The 20116-nt window shown below is 40.0% G+C and overlaps 1 protein-coding gene across 6 annotated transcripts in view; it reads right to left on the bottom strand.

The window, feature by feature from the left end:
* Window positions 1–20116, bottom strand: part of LRRTM4 (leucine rich repeat transmembrane neuronal 4) — a 500845-nt gene that overhangs the window by 325096 nt on the left and 155633 nt on the right. For 5 of the 6 annotated variants that reach the window (XM_075074544.1, XM_075074542.1, XM_075074549.1 and 2 more), the window contains exons 5-6: window positions 11668–11739; window positions 8982–9158 (exon numbers count right to left, since the gene is read on the bottom strand). The gene's annotated coding sequence lies outside the window, so the exon portion shown is untranslated. Of the gene's footprint in view, window positions 1–8981; window positions 9159–11667; window positions 11740–12917; window positions 13216–20116 lie in introns of those variants that run through there. The other variant, XM_075074546.1, reaches the window with a different exon arrangement.

The following is a 20116-nucleotide window of genomic DNA, read 5'->3' as shown; positions in this document are numbered from 1 at the left end:
GCGAATATATTTAAAGTAAAATGCCAAAATCACAACTGGTCCAGATTATCTTGCTTTACTTTTGATTTTGCTATAGCAGTCTGTTAGACCACTAAGTCAACATATACAGTATACTATGATGTGAGCCTTCTGCAATACATGGGAGAGAAAAACGTGAACTTCGACCTCCAATCCAGTCACTTGTCTTTTTAATGATTCTGAACCACAAAACATGCTAAGATAGCGTCTCATTCTGCTCATTCTGCCTGTGCCTGAGTCATAGATGCTCAGCAGACTCCTGATTTTGACTTGGCCTTTCATTAAGCTGAAGTCTGGATGGGTGTGAGAGCTAAAGGAAGAAGATTACGGAGGGTTTATTCAGTGTTGTCAGAGAAAGAAAATCCCTGTCTCACTGCCAGATACATTAAACTACTGAACTCAAAATTGCATAAAATTATCACTGGCATTAAATCTATGCTAATTCTACCCAGAGCAAGGAAAGATTATTTAACCCAGAACCCTTTTCCAATGTCATTCGAAAGCCCTAATTACAAAAGTGCTCCTGTTCTCCCCTCACGTTCTATTATTATAGGTATTATTCATATTCATGAAGCAGAATGAGAATAATGAGAGGACACTTACTATATAGTCGAGGAGCGCTGTTTAGACATACCTGGTCACAGTTTTCTTTTCTTACAGAAACATTAAATTCATGTTACACAGGCTCTTGCTCAGCATTATTAATGGAAACAGCACAAAAGCATGTTCTAAAATGAACACTAACTGCTACGTATATTATTTCAACCAACTGAAGAGTAAAATCTTTTTATTTCTTTCCTTTGTACTCCTCCCTCCCAAGCTTTCAGGAAATAAGAACTTCCACCAGTGAAAAATATTTTCCTCAGACTGTACACCAGTTGGCTGTGGAACGTATCACGGCATCGTCAGACTAAGACAAAGAACCTCACAGGAACGCGAATACACACACACATACAGTATCTGAACTGTGCTAAGAATGTAACTGTATTAAGATACATCTAATCTAATAGCATGACCAGAACTTCCATGGCATTTTTCACGTATAGGTCTCAAACCCTTTTTACAGAAAGATAATCCACATCATTTACCTAATTTTATAAAAGAAACAACCAAGGCTCCGAAGGATGAAGTAATTTGCCCACAAGATGTCTAGGACAGTGACGGAAGGAAGGACAGACCGTGCTCCACGCCCTGATCCCTGCAGCTGCCATGATCAGATGCGGCGCACGAGGGAACAACAAACAAAACCAGACTTTTTTGACAAAAGGAGATGAACTTGAGTGACAGTTCAGAGTAATATTGAATTAATGGTGATTAGGACAGGCTTTTCCATCGGGGAGGTTTTCATACAATGATTGTTTCTACAGAGGCCCATTGTAGGCCTTTACATTTCCCGTTAATGCCCTTGGCACACGTTCCTGTTAAGACAGACTATCTGGCTAGACAGATCACTAGCCTGATCTAATATGGCAATTTCTATGTTCTTAGGGAAAAAATAAAAAGTAGTGCAATAACACACTCCAGGGAAAAATCTAGAAAAACCTAAAAATTAAAATAAAAACATAAAAATTGCAATAAATTCATTTTCCCCTCCTATGTTGCAGTATTATTTTATGGGCAACATTAAAACTACAACATGAGTTATCCTTTCAAGCTTTACTTGAAAGCAACTATGACTAGAGGCAGGCAACTGAAATACACCGATCCCGGTGGATGAACCGAGTTTATATCCATTCTAATTACATTCATAATGCACTCATTTGAACTACTGTAGGTATTATTTAGATGTATGCTATACATTCTGTCTAAAATAAATTGAAATAAAAATATAATGCATAGCTGAAAAATATACTCCATAGAAAGTACCGTACCTCACTGACAAGTGCTTAAAAAAAAGGCTAAAAGTAATAAAAATTACTGCTAGAAAAATCGAAGTGTTCCATTCCCAGATTTTATGGGGGCAATAAAAAAATGAAAAAGCAGCTCTAGTTAAGCTAGACTGATGAAGTGATATACTGCCAGAAAGGCATTCAAGGTTGTGTTGAAACAGATTTAAAATTGATATATATATCAAATACAGTAATTCTGGTGCATATTAAATAGAGTCTAGATAGAATGCTAGCGCAGAGTTTCACCAAATGGTTGTATATTAAATAAAAAAAAAATAAAGTCTGAGCCGGACAACACTTGCCATGCGGCAGAGTTTGGCTGAAGCGGTTAATAGCAGTTTTAACACATTAAATTTGGTGCATGTGAGCAATACTGAAAACTTTGTTTATTTTACTTGCAGGAGTTTCATGAACAACCTAGAACTGCCATTTACCTTAATTGCAAGAAGAAATGTTGCGAAATGATGCACAGAAGCCCACAGAAGAGTTTTGCCTTTTGTCAGACCAACTGACGGAAGGCATGGTGTGTTACAAACGATTTCCAGGGCTGCCTTCTACAGGCACAGCTCAGAGAAACCCGGCCTCTCCCAGGCACGAGCAAGCTCAGACACCTCGCAGCGACAAATGGGGATGAGCTTATCCCCTTTATCCCCATCTCGGACTCGTGGCAGGTGGAGCAGTAGGCCAGGGAAGGGGGTCAGCGCTGGGAGTGAGACCCAAGAGTGCTAGATTTCATTTTTAGCATAGAGCCAGTGGAAGCTCAGGGCTAATAAGTACTTTGTGTTCGTACAAAAAACAACACTGGGTCATCAACATCCTGGCCACATTCTGTACGGGTTCAGGTTATGACACCTTGTTTATTCTCTTATGCAAGAGGATTTAACTTAAGTTCACTGGGAAGAACAAGCTGGTCTTTTCAACACTGCCCAATATTCATCTTCCTCCTACTGGAATTAGATAAACTAAAGAACAGATTTCAAAAAAAAAAAAAAATTCCCAGTGTGGCCGCTGAAATAATCATGAAAAAAAAGGTTTGAATTTCAGAGCGTTCCAACAGACACGTTTGCTTTGCAGTTTCCTCATTCTGAAATTCATCCTCAACAAAGGACCAGCAAAACAGCTACACACTACTCTGGTAATAACGGAACTAGATTTCAATAAAACAAGTAGTATTGGGAAGCAAACAGGCTTTGTACTCTTCCTCCACAAAGGGAAGGATTTCAGTTTCATCGCATTTTCACAAGGATTTAGCTAGTTACTCTGGTCAGGATTACGAAGCGCTGCCATCACTTGCAGTAACAGAGGCCCCCAGAGTAAGCACAGCAGCACTAACAGCATCCCACTTCTTTGTGTAGGAGTCTTGCTTGTGGGTGTATTATGCATCACCAGCTTCATTCCTATGCGCAGTACCTTGCCAGCATAGTGATTCTAATACATGAATAACTCGATAGAGAAGTCAAGAATACAATAACATCGCCTCAGACACTGAAGAACGCTTTCTCCCAGCTAGTTACATCTGGTGATGCCCACGCCGGTGTGATTATCTGGATACGCCTTAGCACCATGAAGTGGAGGACCGTTACCAACAGCTTTCCACCTGGACCCCAACCCAGTAAGGTGAGGGAGCCTGAAAAACCACAGTATCAAAAGGCACTAGAGAGAAGAGCGTTCTATGCCTACAGAATTGCTCAGTCCATCCATATCGAGGAATGCAACTGACTTGTTGACAGCAGAAACTGAAGAACGCCACGGAAGATAAAGCAGGCTAGTATCTGACAGTTTAAGCATGCGATACCAATTATCCCAAAGAAATTCTAACTACACTGTCAGCTTCTTACAGGGCACTAGTATACGCGGACAAAGACACAAAAGGAGCCTGCTTTTGAAATGTTCACACCTATAAATGCTCACCAGCCTAAGGCATCCTGCAAAAACAAGTTGCTTTGTCAGTTCAAAATGGAAAGCATCCAGGCCTTACCTACACTAGGAAATGCTGAATTATTAGCCACAAAATGTTATAAACTTGCCTGCTTGATTAATGACCTCAAAGAGACAACACCTTCTGCTCCTCCAGCAGGCTCTTTTCCACTTAAAATCTTATGAAAAAGGTGTCTGCGCATCCTGTGTGTGTACAGTTACAGCATGCTCCTGTCAGTTGGGTACCTCGCCAGTCTTACAGGTACAGAGCTGCTCTGACCCCTGCACCTAGCCTCCCTTGAGGTAGTTCAGACCCAGTACTTCTGGTCTGATTTCCTATAGGCAGGGAAAAGGCTTCTGCAGAACCTTTTTACATTTTTGAAGGCTTAAATAAGCTACCCTCCATTCCCCGTGCCAAGCCAGCCAGGCCTCTTTTCCTCCAATAAAATGCTGGTTTACAACATACAAACATTTACCATGGACACATAAGAAAGAGCACGAGATTGAGCTGTCACAAGGAGAGGCAGGATACTAGGTGTTTTAAGAATATGGTAGGCATTTTTTGCGCTGTGATTTACAATAAAATTACATAGGAGTGCTATAAAGGTACCCTGTTTTTTTTTTTCTTCTTCCTCCTCCTTCTTCTTCAGTGTTACTGAATCTCTTGTGATTCCATTGCCACATGACTTTATTATTAAAGCCCAAGCTCCAGAGCTCTTTCAATAGGAGGTAGAAAAGAGGACACTTTCAGTCCTCATAACTGCAAAAAAAGGATTTGAATCACAAACTTCCATAGACCATAAAGCAGATAATTTCCATGATTTTTAATGTAGCCTTGCAAATATTTGAGCCATGCAGAGACATTACCAAACAGCAGTTTAAAAATAAACAGAAGACAGTATGGGATTTAAAAAGAGATTGGACAAATTCCTAAAGGGCAGATTCACTCACAGCATCAACTGTGAGATAATAAAAACACAATTGTCTCGATGCCACCTTCACCTCCTGAAGTTTCTGAACTGCTGTTTCAAAGAAGCTGGGGAGAAGTTTCAGAACAACGATCACTCACCAGTCTCGCTTTGCCCTCGTCTCTTATTATTTTTCCTTAACATCGAGTACTAGACACTGTCCGAAGTGGGACTGCTGACAAAGACAGACCTTTATTTATGATCTCATCTGATCAGGCATGTTCTTGACGTTCTAGAGGCAAGGTACAGTACAGTGGTTAGATTTTGATTTTAGATCACAAATTGCAGAGAAAAATCCATCCGTTGGGGAGGAATGAATTGGGATCATTGTTTTTTATTGCTCTAATTGCTAATATTGCTCTTCTCGCCCTGGAATATTTTTTTCTAAAGCCAAAAAAGTACAAAGAATACCTTGCTCAGCTAAGGTAAAGTACTTAAGTGGAAGGGACACATTATTAGGAAAAATTTTCTACAATTCAGTACCATACATATCTCTTCTCATTAAAAAGAAAATTATTAGTAGGATAGTTGGACGTATTTGCCAGGCAGTGATGAAGAAAATCAGATCCTGAAAATTTAGCCAGAGAAAAATATCTTGTGCATATGTATTTTGATATTAACAGATAGTTGGCTATAACTTTGCAGTATGCTGTAAACTAAACGTACAACTGCAATGTGCTGCACTCAGAAAAGAAGTAACTTCAAAAAAATTAGACAAAGCCTCAGAGACAGAAGGGAACTGACACGCCTCTGGCCATGGAGTTACTCAGAGACAGGGTCAGATGTAAATCCTGGATTCCAAACAAGTTCATACTGACTACCTGCAACAAAACATCAGCATGGCAATTATCAGAAAAAGCACTGGCAAAAGCATCGTCAGTACCCAAACATCCCTGAATAGGTTTCTGGCCTAGATACTGCTTGTTAAATTTATGACTTCAAGATCACAGATGAGGGTGGTTTATCTCTAGGTATAAAAATAAATATCACAATAAGGAAGATCCAGAGAGAAAATAAAAAAGCTTGAAAATCACAGCAGGATAAAGCACTGTGTGGGTAAGAAATCAGTCTTTTAAAGTAAACCAAAGGGATTAAATCAAACTCTGAAAGACGACAAGTAAATGATAAATGACACAAGACTGTAACTAAACTAAATCTTTGGTGTCTAAATGAAATATAGAGGGCTGAGGAGATTATGCAAATTGAAATGAATCAGACTGAATCAAGACTTACAGCTGACCTGAAGCGTGAGGGAACACGCTGCATTCTGAAGCCAGAGCAATTATAGAACGTGGGATTGAGTAGCCGACCAGGGATAAAGGATGGAAATTGTATTTGGCCTCCAGAGCTCTCCAAGAACAACGGTGTAAGTAAAGGCGAAGGGGCGGGGGGGCGTCCATCTCCACAGCTGCCATGGACAGTTTTGGGAGAAGGGGCAGAAAAAAGGACAAAGCTGTACAACACATGTATTATGGCTCGCTTACTTAAATACAAGCATGCTCTTAATCCGTAGCAAGCTAGCAGAGATCTCAAAGCCATACAGGGCCAAAATCACCTAAGATTCTTCAACTATGGTACTTCTGAGGTGGCACTGCAGTTGCCTTGCCCTGAGATTCACTTGTGTCTTTAGTAGACAGTAAAACGCTTTTGAAAAAATGGTCCTAAGACAGGTTGCTCTGCATCGTTCGGTCGGATCATTGCATTTGGAATTCAGATTCCAAATTTCTCAGAAGAATTTCAGAAGCGTTCAGATCTTGACTTCTGGCTTATTTCCCCTCTTTCAACCACTTGGGTAAGTATGTACTTATAGCCACATAATAGAATAGAATTAGTAACACAGAAGTTAAGCAATGAGTTAAATGATCCAAAATGATGCTTTATTTATTTTATTCACTATTATTAGCAATTACAAATCATAATACAAGAGTCTTTTGACCTTTAGAATAACTGACGCAGTCTTTTGCAAGCTGAGCAAGCCAGCCTCCCCAAGAACACAGGGAAGGGAAGGACGAAGTCAAGTGCTGTAATTAGCTGCATAATTATTTTCCAAAATAAAATGTGCAATCTTCACCTCTTTGGCACTGAATGGCGTCACTGGGGCTGCTATCATTAAGCTGCCATCGCTGCACTATCATTACGGGGCTGATAAGGAAAGACAAACACTTTGAGATCCACTGGAGGATACGTTTATTTCCCAACTTCCCTCAACTAATATATTTATGTACTTATTTTTGTGGATGATGGGGTTTTGAGGACAGGAAGGAAGGTCACTGACACTGGAACCAGCAGGCATAAGAAGCGTTTTTCTCAACAGGAATCGAGTCTGATGCTCTAATAATTGTTATACATTAAATCCTATCTTTTTTTTTTTCAGCCAATGACAAAACTCTCATCGACTTGAACTGAGTCAAGATTTTACTCCAAGCTTGCAGCCACTTAGACACCACAAAAATAAAGTCAATACAAGAACTAGAGCAGGAAGGCAGGGGAAGAAGGGAATCCGGGTCTTAAACATGGCTTAAGGGGAACTCTACTGAATCTGCAGGAAACAGCTGTATGTCAAGAGTGCCCGATTTACCCAATACATCTGAAAAAATAAGCTGGATAATACTGTTTGCATAATGAAACAAGAATAACTGAAGTTGTTTAATTATTGTTGTCCCAGAGTATGTTGTTACGCAGTGTCATCCACCTATTTGGTATTTCTGATCTTGGACAGCATCTGAACTCAGACAACAACACATTACTTGCTACATAGTTGACGGGCATTGAATTACATTCGCATTTGTGGGTTATTTTAATAGCTTTCCTTTATTCCCCATTATTTCCCAGGATCCTGTTTACTGCTAATAAATAAGGTTTTCTTTTTGTCATTTTGTTTAAGTCTGGAAAAACAGCAGCAGGCAGAAAAGGCAGGATCTCACCAAGCTAGACTCTCTCATACAGAAAAACACTCTGAAGAATTCCTGCCTCCCCAGACAACAACAAAAAAGAAACGAGGAAATACCCAACAATTGAACATTTGATGTCATTTCATACAGAGAACGCGAAATACTGCAGACACCGATTATCTGTGTTTACAACACACATGACAACATGTTTAGCATCCCACTGCGGTATAAACAGACTGGGACAAGTAGAGTCAAACAGTTCCAAGTCATCATGTGCATACAAAAATGAGAATATCCTTAATTACTTTTGAAAGACTGATTTAGTGTCATGACCTGTGGACAGTAAGGTGCAAGTGGGTGTTTTTGTAGCCAGAATCTCTCATAGCTCCAGGCACAGAATTGAGATGAGAGGTTTATTTTCTGAGGAATTGAGTCACTGAACTAAATACTATGCTGTTATTATCTGTTTACACCAAGACCAAGATTACTGTTTATATTACAGCAACAGAAGCTTTTTTCCCCTATGTTATACAAAGCAAGCATGGACCGGAGAATAAGCACTCAAATGTAATTCAGGAACCCTGGGCTTTCTTCAGATGTGTTTGGAATCGGGGGGCCAAACAAAAAAACAAAAGGCCCTTGCTTTGTCATCCACAAAACCAATCATACAAAATTATACCTCTTGGCCAGCCCAAGGCTTACCATGCTTCAGTTTGAGGAAGTCCCAAATGAGATAAGTTACTGCAAATATTATTAAATCTTAAGTTTTATTCAAGTGTCCATAAATTGCCTGTTTCTAATTTTTTTTTTTTTTACACCATTTCTCTGAGAAAGCGCAACAGGTCATTAAGTAGAAGAAGAAAAGCAAATTTACATGTTTAGACAAGCCAGAGTGATGTAACTGGTGCCAGTGTGTCTCAAACAGCAGCCAACACCACGGCAAACCTGAATTCTGCGCTAGGCATTCAGCATTACTTCCACATTAACAATAGGTCCAGAATAGGATGTTCCTCCCCTACTCTCAATCTGGGGTGCCAGCGTGCAAGAGGCTGCAGTCTTTTTCCAGAACTATTGCTGCCATTGCCAAAATCCTAGATACTTCTCTGAGATTCCTGTCATCAGTGTTACCATGGCTCCCATTGCTGCTGCATTTTTACTCATTACAGCCCACATTCCCTTTATGTGTTCTGTAATTTTTGTGGTACTCAGTGAAATAAGCATTGTTTTGTAGTATTCTACATCTAGTAATTATTTACAGAGCTGCTCTTCTGATAGGATAATCAAGAATTACTTCCTACCTCAAAGCAGGGCTTTCTTTTAAAAATTCCTCTTCAAGGAGAATCACAGGGAGAAACCATTTGCAGGCTGGTTGCTTCGACCGAGTCTCACAACTTCACCAAGACCGAGCAGCCTGACAAACAGCAGAGACCTTCAACAGGCAGTAAGACAACCATATATCATTTTCTCTTAAGCATCTGGAAGTAGAAGGAAAACACCGAACAAAGCTCACTATGTTGGTCAATGTGTCAAAGTGTCTTAGGAATTTAATATAAGCTTAGTTATTTATTATCTCTTAAGCATAGAATTTTTATTCTGAAAGGACCAGAAACACAACTACATTATTCAACAGCTGCACCAGAAAACATAAGGCAAAAGCAGAGAGAATGTATCTGATACAAGGTACAAGGAAACTGCAACACTGGACCAAAATTTCACTTGTTTTCATCTCAACCAATAAGCTGCACATCAAGGCATTCAGTCTTTGCGTAGACCTGGGATCCTCAGTGAAATCAAAATGAATCCTCCAGAGGCACAAGGAACAATGCCCATGGATCTGTCTGCAAGACCAGAGTTTAATTTAGATTTTCTAAACCCCAAATCATTAGACCAAGCAGTCAGGTTTGATTCTTCACCAACCCCCTGCAGAGCATGCAGGATCCACATGACTTCAAATATTCCTGGTAGTTTTTCTTCTCACAGAACGGTAGATACTATGTAAAGACTAAATCCTAATGCTTAAGTCCGAGTGCTCCTGTTTCACTGGTTTGAAGTGTGAACTACCAATAGGAGAAGGGCCACTGGGGCATATGAGTTCTCGCAAGACCTAAAAACTTCAGGAAAGCAGACAGTGAAAATTTTCTTGAGGCCATAAGGCAAAGAGAAACTGAGCACAGGCATCTACCAAGGGATGGAACACAGTAAGAACAGGTTTTCAGAGGTTTGGGGTTTTTTTTTATGAACATAGAAAGATTTAATTATTCAAAACATAAAGGAACTAACGGAGCCTGTCAATTAAAGTGACTGATAAAAGTTTATGGTTGTTCTGAAGTATTTAATAGAGAATGCTGAATATTTTATGTAAGAAATATTTGTGCTTGCAACAGAGCCTTACGTTAATACACAGAAATTAATACAAACATCAAACCTAAGCTTTCAAACTCCCATAGCGGTAGCTAAGTAAGGGGTTTGTCCTCCTCTACCAATGTTTCAAAATCAACACTAACAGGACCCAGACTAAGGCCCACGGAACTGACTTTCACGTCAGCATGTGTACCCATATTTGTCCCAACAACACTGATCAGTAGCTGCTCATTAAAATCTGTTTCCAAATGTGGATTCTCTGGTATTTCATATCCAGCCCTGCCACAATTACTCCACTCCATAAGGCAGCACTGCATTTTTTTTCTAAGAGAATACAAAGCAAAAAGTTGACGTGCATGTAAGATTACAAATGGATCCAAATAGCCAGCAACATTCCCTTATATTGCATTTTTTTCAGTATTTTTCCATCTTTCTGTGCCATACTTCCAGTCCCTAGTTCATGAGTCCAGTTCAAGTTTAGTCAACATTAATGCTGCTAACACTAATACCTGGAATCCTTGGGTAAATTTATACATCTATGAGAAAAGAAGGTTCCGGGACAGCTGATTAGGGAATAAACGACTTAAGTAGCAAGGCAAATATACTAATTATTTTCATTTGGATGCTGCATCACTACAATTTTTGCATCATTATCAGCATGTTTTCTAAGCCAGTAATTAGGCTTTCACTGTCGGCAACCAATTCATCCAAGCCAAGCTATGAGATGCAAACTCCAAAAAACAATTTTCAATTTTCAGCCCAAAGGATTCCCTGCCACAGACTACTAGACAGAATGCAGCTTCAAAATTAGGTAAGGCTGTTCTTTTAAGACTCATACAGATTATTGCAGTGCTGCTCTTTCTAGCAGAAGTCTGCAGTATTTGCTAAAAAAGAAGCAATTGAAAAGTAACTTATTTCCAGTGTTAAAAAGAATGATAACAAAGAATCTTTTTGGAAGCTATAGCTCTTTTTTTCTTCCTTTCTTTTCTTGTATAACACACAATTGTTTACTAAATTTAGTAAATGCATTGGTTTATACTTTGTCTTCCTTCTAATTCTAAGGAAAAGACATGCAGAATCAAATCCAGTCATTACATTATATTTTAGCCACAATTTCCAGCCTTGCAGTAAGATACACCTCTCTCCAGCTGAAGCAAGAAAATAAGTAAAAGTTAGCGTTGAAATCTTGCTATTCTTACCAATCCAAACAAAGTCAGAAAGCCAAATCTTGCCAACACTCATGAAAATGTAGAGCCTTTCCTGTAGGCCATTCTCAAATTTGAACTACTTCAGATACACTTTGCTATAATTAACAGCAGATCCATTCTTTATACATCACGTAGCACTCCTCTGGCTGAAGACATATTCACAAAAGTCTCAAAATAGCATTAACATGTAAAAAATGAATTTAAGTGTGCATAAATCAACCTCATAACTACAAAATCTGATATCTCATTCCTTCGTAAAATAGAATGAGCTCTCTTAATTGAAGCCAAATAAAGTATTTCTCCTTGGGTATTGCAGACTACATCTATTTTTAAAAAGCAATATGAAATGTCATCTAATTTCTAGACTCTGGAAGGCATAAACTCATTGCTTTCTTCCCCATGAAGAGAGTCTTACCTTATCAAGTAGCATCATCCTCCATCCTTGCTGGCTCAAAACCATCTCTGCTCTCAGCATTGCAAAGATGAGCTGAAAAAAAAAAAATGCATCAGTGAACCAGTACTTTTTGTAGGGTTTTTACTATTATCATCACATATAGCCAGTATAAACTGGAACATTACCATGACTTAGGCAACATCAGTTACTGAGTTTGTGTCATCATCTCTGATCTGTTCATTCCCTTTCTTTCCTAATTAACCCTGGTATCTCCTTATGAAAGATCAGAACAGGTTTTTTTGTTCCTCTTCTAAGTATTTTACTAGTTTTTAGTAAGGGGGATGACTCTTCCGATCCAGTGTTATACCGCCACTTTATGTATAGCCACAGCAAGACAGGGAATGACGTCCTTCAAAACTGTGCTGATGGTACCTTGTATCCATCCCATCCCTCAGCATTATACCCTGAACTTTCCCATGAGATTCATGCTGGCTTCTGCTCTATTACTAACACAAAGTGTTAGGTATTGCTTTGCCTTCTGTTCCAGGAAATGACTTCTACTAAGTATTTGTGCTTGGCAGCCCCCAGGACTGAAACATGTTTTAAAATGAAAATAAACTTCCTCACAATCACACAACTATAAAGCCTTTAACATAAAAAGCACACAAGAGTCATAAGAGACAGTAACGCGGACCAGTATTTTCACAGTTATACAAACAGAAACATTTAACAGAAGGATGAGAGAAGTCCAAGGTAGACAATAAATAGCAGTAAGACAGAGAAGAGCTGCTATTGTTCTGCTGCAGAAGGCCTGTATGAAAAAGAGCCACTTCCATCACCTTTCACAGTGCTGCTATTTACTGTTTTCAGACAAGCCCATGATGAAGCAGGCTGACTCCACTTCCCATTAAATGACAAAGTAATACTGATTGTGTTTTCCCCAAACCGAGCTCTGGGTGGGTATGAGGATACCAAACTCCAAAGGGAGGGATAAAATCAGTCAGCAAGGAAGCCTTCGGCCTTTCCGCCAAGCAGCCATTTTGTCCAGTGCTTCAAAAACACAAACTTCCTCCGCTGTATGGAGAAAGTTACCACTCCAAACCTTCCCCAAGCCAAACCCCCACGCTCAGCCTCATACTTTCCGCTCACAGAGGGTTCTCCTCCCTCTTTGCGGCATTTTGTTTCAGTATCACAAAGATAATTTCCGTCACTCGTGGATAACTGCGTTAGCAGCCAGTGCACATCCACGCACGCCCCCGCTGCTCCCTCACCGCGGCGTGAGCGGCGCTCTCCCCTCCGGAACCCCCTCGCACTAAGGCCAGGCCTGACCCCGCTCCCCTCCGCCGGAGGGGCCGGCTCCCCTGGAGCCGTGAGGGCCCGCCCCTGCCAGCCAGGGTCTGAGTTGGAGCCACGTTCACCCGCCGCAGCTGCGCCGCTCTGGTACGGGCCCGCCTTTGTTTTCTTTCTGTGGGCTCAAACTGCGAACGCAGGGAGGTGGAATAAAGTATATTCTTCAGCCCAAACATGCAGGCTGAAAGCAGTGAAGGGAAGAGGACCTCTCTGCTCTCACACAAGCCCCTCTCCTGGCAGTCCCTGGCAATTACAAAATCCCCTTGCAGCCTCTGGCAGGTGAAGTCAATCAGAGCAGACTGTGCTGCCCTAAAAATGTAGTTACCCGGCCAGCCCCAGAAAGAAAATTTGTGAACCTAACTTTCTGTTTTGCAATACCTTTTCAACTGCAGGCAAGACTTCAAGCTTTTGCTTAAATGCACTTACCACAGAGTAATCATTTTAATAAAATTTAACCTAGAGGAGACTGAAAACCATTCAACTACGGACCGATCCATTTACAGGATCATATGTGAGACATCTTGCTAATCAAATACGAGCATCTTGCAATCTATATAAACTCCTGGAATAAACTTAAATACAGGGACTTCGTAGCTGGAAATGAATAACGTTAAGCAGATCAAGGTGAATCTATTGCTGTCATTAGTGAAAAACAAATTATTACATGCGCCCTTCTCTCTCTCACTCTCCCTAGAGAGCCAGTCATGTCTACAGGGCACAAGTGTAACAGCAGCATTTACATTAATATACTCAACCAGGACTGGAAAATAAATATCTTTTATTTATAAACAGAACCCTCACCCTGTGGCAGAGAACTTGCTATACTTGACAATATGATTAGGCAAGTACAGTTCTCCCAGCTTGCAAAGACAGACTTTGGATGTCCTTTCACACTGAACACATCTGAAGTAGCAGAAAGCAAACTAATTGTTCTGGAATAAGAATACAATAATCCTAGTGAAGAGCTATACCTCGTGTTCTATTATATGATTGCATTTTGAAGTGCATGCTTCGTCAGGAGGATTGTGGGCATCTTACGTAAAAGGTTTAGGGAACATGATCGAATAGATGAAGCTCTGGAAGAGGGATGCCTAAATGTGGGTTTGATTTCTCTTCAAGCATGTTATCTTCATGATCCTGGGCAAATTCTGCAGGAAACCTCACTGGGCTTTGTATGAAATGCAGCTCCCCACCTCTGTGAGGTGTTTTAAACAGACAGGCTCCAAGTAGCTCTCTCAAGCACTGAAAGTAAGCGAGAAACACCTTCCTCCGTCGGGGCAGAAATATTAAATAAACATCAGCATTGGCTGAAGTTATGTTCTGTTTGGCATTACAGCTTAAGAATCACAATGTGTATGAAGTACTTGAGAGAACCTCGTGAGGAAAAAGCGTTCATGAAGAGCAAACCACACAAGATCCGCCAGTGTAAGAGCTGCCATCACTTAGACTGCGCCAACAGCGACTGTTTGACCCTGCACCGCAGCAGCTTCCTTGCTGCAGGTGTCCCATGTCAAGGCTAGTCTTTTCTGTACTGCTATTTCACTGCTGCCGTTGGATGCACTGCCTGGGTTTGGTTTGTGAAGTATTGTTAGGGAGACCTGGTGAAGAGGGAAGAACAGGAAGCAGTCTGAGAGCACGTGGACAGTATTAGCCAAAGAGCAGCTATCTGACATATTCTGGAGGGGAACATCCTGCTGTTAAGAAAGGATACAGAGGGGGTTTCTCCAGATGTCAGGTGGGCTGTTGAAATGATGAGTGCTGTTGGGGCACTGTGTCATAAATGACGGCGTGGCATCAAGAGATTGTCTGCATCACACAATGCCTTTATAAGCTAAAAGAATGAACCAGGGCTAATTAGCTCAAGTGAACTATCAACAGCTATACTCTTTCTGGCATTCAAGCCAGCATCCTCTCATGCACAGAACTCTGCTGGGAAGGCATACAAGCTCATTCATCACTATCTCGGGTATCTCTGGAGCCTTGAAAGAAGGTCTTATTATTAAAATTCCAGTGCTTGATCTTGACTGAAAGGCCAGGCAGACAATTACAGTATTTACTGTTGCAGTCTTCTGTCAAAGTGAAGCAAAGGTGATAATCACAAGGGTACTTGTGCTAAGCCAGATTCCAGTCCTCCTCTTGTATTAAATTTTACCTTAAATTCAAAAATGTAGTTCCTTCTCCTGACCCTGTAATTTGTTATGGAGATGTTACTTCTCTGCCCTCCTTTTGCCCTGTCCGTTAACTTCTTTCCTCTGCTCCTTTCCCCTCTCTTACTTGTTTAAATTAAAAATCCCAAGAACAGATTTATGCATTGGCAATACATTAACACAACTTCATCCATTCTCAAAATCTGCTAAAGTCCTCCATAACAAGTAATATTTCTCCTTTTCAGTGAATTTGTCTTTAAAAGTACGTCACTTGAAAAGAAGATAGAGTTGTTTTCTTCAGCATTTTTAAAGCATATATGCAACAATCCTGCTCACCTCAGTAAAATATCAATGCATAATTGCCAGTCTTAAAGCCATAATTTGCATTAATATTGTGAAGTAAACCTCTTATGTATGCAGTGCCATAACGGTAGCCTCAGCAGTTGTGTCTCCTTCTAGGTGGGCAGGGAAAAATACTGCTGAACACATGCATCATTGCTGACCATCCCCGAACAGAACTTCGCTGATTAGATTTGGGAACTGGCGAGGAATTGACTTTATCTATGAACTCCATTTCCTGGATAATGTTATTAATTTATTCATTAAAACGTTATCAAATTATTGAAAAGAAATCTCCATCCTGAGCACTAGATAACAGCAGCTCTGCTTCCCATCTCAACGGCACATTCACTTTAACAGGACTTTTAACTAGCAATATTGTTTAGTGATTTTATTATTACCATTATTCAATTCAGCCAAGCTTTTTTTTTTCCTTCTTCTTCTTTGCACTCTGTTTACACTTTTTAATGAGGTTTTAATCTTCCCTGACATGTTTATTCAGGTTATTTGTTTTACAAAAGGAAAGGGCCTTACATATAACTGAGGAAATCAATGCTTTTTTCAACCTGGGTCCAAATCTCTTTCTAATTCTCCTTTTCAAATATGCCCCAGCCTAGTGGGAAAAAAGAAGAAAAAGGACACAGGATTTTGGAGAATGTATGCAAGAAGCTTAGAGTTCTTTAGATTAATTCAAGTAAAACTCAAATTCATAGAGAAGAGCTGTGAATTCTACAAATCCCCATAAGAATAACTGATTGCAAAATTATCTCAAGCCTTCAGAGATTCACAGATAAACTTAAAAAGCCTTTTTTTAAAAAAAGCGCATGAAGTAGCATGGCAAACCTTAAGCTGCCACTGGTCACAGCAAATCAGCATTCCCCTCAAATCAGGCCATGTGTGTTCTTATCCATCACGTTCCTGCAGTGTTTGCATATCTCGTTTGGGCTGGGTTTGAAAGGCGTCAGCGTGTTGGGTATATGTTGGGTGGACAGCCTGAAAAATCCAACTGCAAGAGCAGCAAGTGTGAGTGGCTGGATTTTACGTGAAATAACCTAGTATCAGCTGTGGATTACTAGCTTTCAAAAATTTAGCTCTTCAGCTGAAGTTTCTCAAGTAGGGAAAAAAAATTCTACATCCATGTAGGACACTGAAAATGAGGCTGACACAGTTAAGCCTTGAACCACTGATGTTTCACCTGAATTCTATCCTTACAGAGGGTAACAGAGAAAAGGCTGAAAAAGTCAATTGTCTGGAGGACTGTCCACAGTATTTGCTGAATCAACTCCCCTAGGACGAGTTCTTGCTTCTGTCCTTATTCTGTGAGCACTTTCCATGCTAAATGGAGTGGCAACAGAGAAGGGACCAGCAAATCCCTTCCATTGGGGCTCAGAAAATACTGTGATGTGGTTAACTACATTCCACTCAAACATCCAAGGCCAATGCCTACTGCCCTGTTACCTGGATTAAAACGCCTCAGAGCCTTACTGAAACTTTTTGAAGGCTGAAGGGCCATCATTACTGACTTTCACTAGCATTAGGAGGCTAAACGCACTTGGCACGTTACGCTCCTTGCTCCAGACCTACTGTACTACCTTTGCAAGAAAGCAGTGCTCAAAGTTAAGAATTTAAGTGCCTTCCTTACACTGACATCTCTGAAGGATTCCTGTCCTGTAATACTTGTCATGCTGAATATACACGTTACTACCTTATATGTAAGATAGCTAATAAGATGTTTCCCATTTAATTTTCTAAGCAGCAGAAGTATTTAAAGAACATTAATGTAGTCAGACTTAATTTACGCTTTTTTTTCCCCCATGACTTGCAATCATTTTTCACCATCCTCATGCTAGTTAGCTATTATTTTGCAAATGAATGACTTCATTTAATTTAGTTTCAGATTTAATTGTTCCTTATTGGAAATGTCAGCTTTCACAGTTCATTAATAAGGGCACTGGTGGAAAGCAAGCAAGGAAAGGAGTGGGGACAGGGAGAAATAAACTTATCTTGCAAGTAATGAAGAGCTTTAGTTAATGTTATGTCCACATATTTGTTTTAAGTCCCTCTTGAACCTTGCTCTCTGGATTAACATTACTGGGGATATTTGCTGGATTTCAACCGACTGGCTTCTCTGACAGATGCTGCTTGCTGACAAAGACATACACTATAATCCTTGAACTGTTAAGGCCCTCCTCCCAAGTTACTTGGCAGATAAATTCTGAGGTGGCAATCAGCCATCTTCCTGCGACAGCGGTTTCAATATTCAGATGTAAAAATGATTCTTCCAAAGAGGGCCAACCACTGTTCTGAAAATCCATCCCAGCACACAAAACTGGGATTTCCCAAGTGAAATGCATTTTGGAATAGTTTGGGCAATCTGTGGAACATTTGTAGTTCTGGTCAAGAGACAGAATCCCGCTGCAGTAGACAATCCAAAGATCACAGAATCATTAAGATTGGAAAAGACCTCTAGGACCACCGAGTCCAACCCAACCCAACACCCCCAGGCCTCCTAAACCATGTTCCCAAGTGCTGCGTCTACACGTCTTTTAAATACCCCCAGGGATGGTGACTCAAATATGACTCCTGTCTACTGGACAGCCGATTCCCTGGACCAGTGGCTACATACTGCTGAATGGTAACCACCTTCTTTAACAAATAAACACTACCTTTAATCACTACTGTACCTCAGTTACTCTCATGAAAATGTGAACAAAAACTACTCCCTGTTTTTCCAGATGTAGCAACAACAAATCCATTAACCCAAGCCATTAAATGTTACTGTGCTGAATGAATTCCTGTAGGTAGTCCAAAATTCCCATTTGGGTTTTTTTTTAAAATATATTTACTCAATGTGCATGTGAAAATAAATACTGAAAGCATATTATTTCTCTCCGTGCCAAGTACAATGTGACTGAAATAATTAATCGCTTTAACAGTTTTGTCTTCAGTGATGACATTAGAGTGTTTTCTGAATTTTGCAGAGCCAAAATGTTGTGGTTTTTTTTTTAAAAGCAGAGGAACACTTGTGAGAATGATGAACTGAGACATAATAATGTCAGATCCATCCACTAATTGCAATACATTAAAAGTTTAAGTTTGATCAAAAATTTGTCACACTCGACCACCAGTTAATAAAGTAGATTACTGGCAGAGCAAAAAACCCCCAATAATAAGCTATGAAATCTTTATGACAAAATCAAGACGAGTAGTTAAAACTGATATATAAATCCAGCAACAAAAGACTGCAGTAATATATTACTAAGGGAATGTATCCTGCAGTCTGTCCTGTATTCTGAACGCTTTCTCTGTAAAATGCTTTCTAAGCTTATTTAGATCAATCAGCATTTCTGAAACACTTTCTGTGAAATAGCTTTAGCTTTGTGTTATTGGTCTGCCTTGTGCTGCTTGCACGTTTAAATGAAAGGTTCCCCACAGCTTTTTTTTTGGGGGGGGGGAAATTGATTTTTTTTAAATAAGTAAATAGTGCATAGAGAATTGCGTAAGAAAAAAAAAGATAAAATTAGAAATAGGCTTTTGTACATTTATGCAGAGCCTCCAAAAAGACAATAGCTGAAAGAAAACAGAGCTTCTGTATGGGGAATTTATTACACATCAAAAGAGGCAACCCTGGCTCTATTTACCACGTACAGGAAGAAAAGAAAGATATGCTGTGTTGCATACAGTAGAAGATATTAAGAGCTTGACTGAAATCATGGAAAAGATCGCCACTGATTGTGATGTATGCTCGATCAGGCCCTCAGAATAAGAGCTGCAGAGATCCATCCACCCCTGGTTTTGCCACAGACTTACTCCCCTGCCCCAGTTCAGGAAAACATTAGGCATACCCTCTGCATTCAACAAATCACTTAAGCAGATGAGAAGTCCCTTTCATGAGAAAATATTTTTATATTTGAGAACATGGCTGAGCTGGACCACTGGATTTGATCCCAGTAATGGGACTTGATTTCCAGAGATGCAAAGCACCCACTGCTTCCATTTACTTTAAACAGAAAAAAAAAAAACCAAGAAACAGAATAGACCCAGGAGGTTATACCTCAGTTTCCCCAAGTCTACAGCAGTGGGATAATTTTACATAACAGGGGTATTGACAGGGATATAAACACTCTGCTGTACAAACTATAATAATCTTCATTTTCTCCTTCCCAAACAGCAAAGTCAAATATAATATACATACTTATCAAGATGAAATTACCCCATCTTGGAGAGACTAAGAATGGAAAATTCTAACATGATATTTTCTTGGACGAAAGCTCCCATGCAAGTGTAAACTATTATAATTAAAATAATGAGTTCTTTCCCCAGTTTAAGCTTTGCAGCTCACTCTTGAACAGAAAAGTGCTCTCTGCTCAATGAAACTCAGGGGTGTGATGTAAATTTTCCACAGCATTTGGTTTTCAACTAAATTCTACAGACACATGATCAGGAAACAAAACTCCATTAAAAAAGGCTTGTGAGTAAGCACCCGAAGTAGTTGTTTTCCAGTTACAACTCCTGGGTGACGTGGAGGTTTGTCATTATTTCCAAGTGTTTTACATACTAGCTCATCAGTTCAAACCTGGGTCAGGCAGAAGGTTAAAAAGAAAAGAGCTCTTAGATGTCCTATATCAGATACA

This window comes from Phalacrocorax aristotelis, chromosome 24 (assembly GCF_949628215.1).
Source record: "Phalacrocorax aristotelis chromosome 24, bGulAri2.1, whole genome shotgun sequence".
Lineage (NCBI taxonomy): Eukaryota > Metazoa > Chordata > Aves > Suliformes > Phalacrocoracidae > Phalacrocorax > Phalacrocorax aristotelis.
Note: the sequence above shows the minus strand (reverse complement) of the source record. Positions and strands in the feature narration are given on the sequence as shown.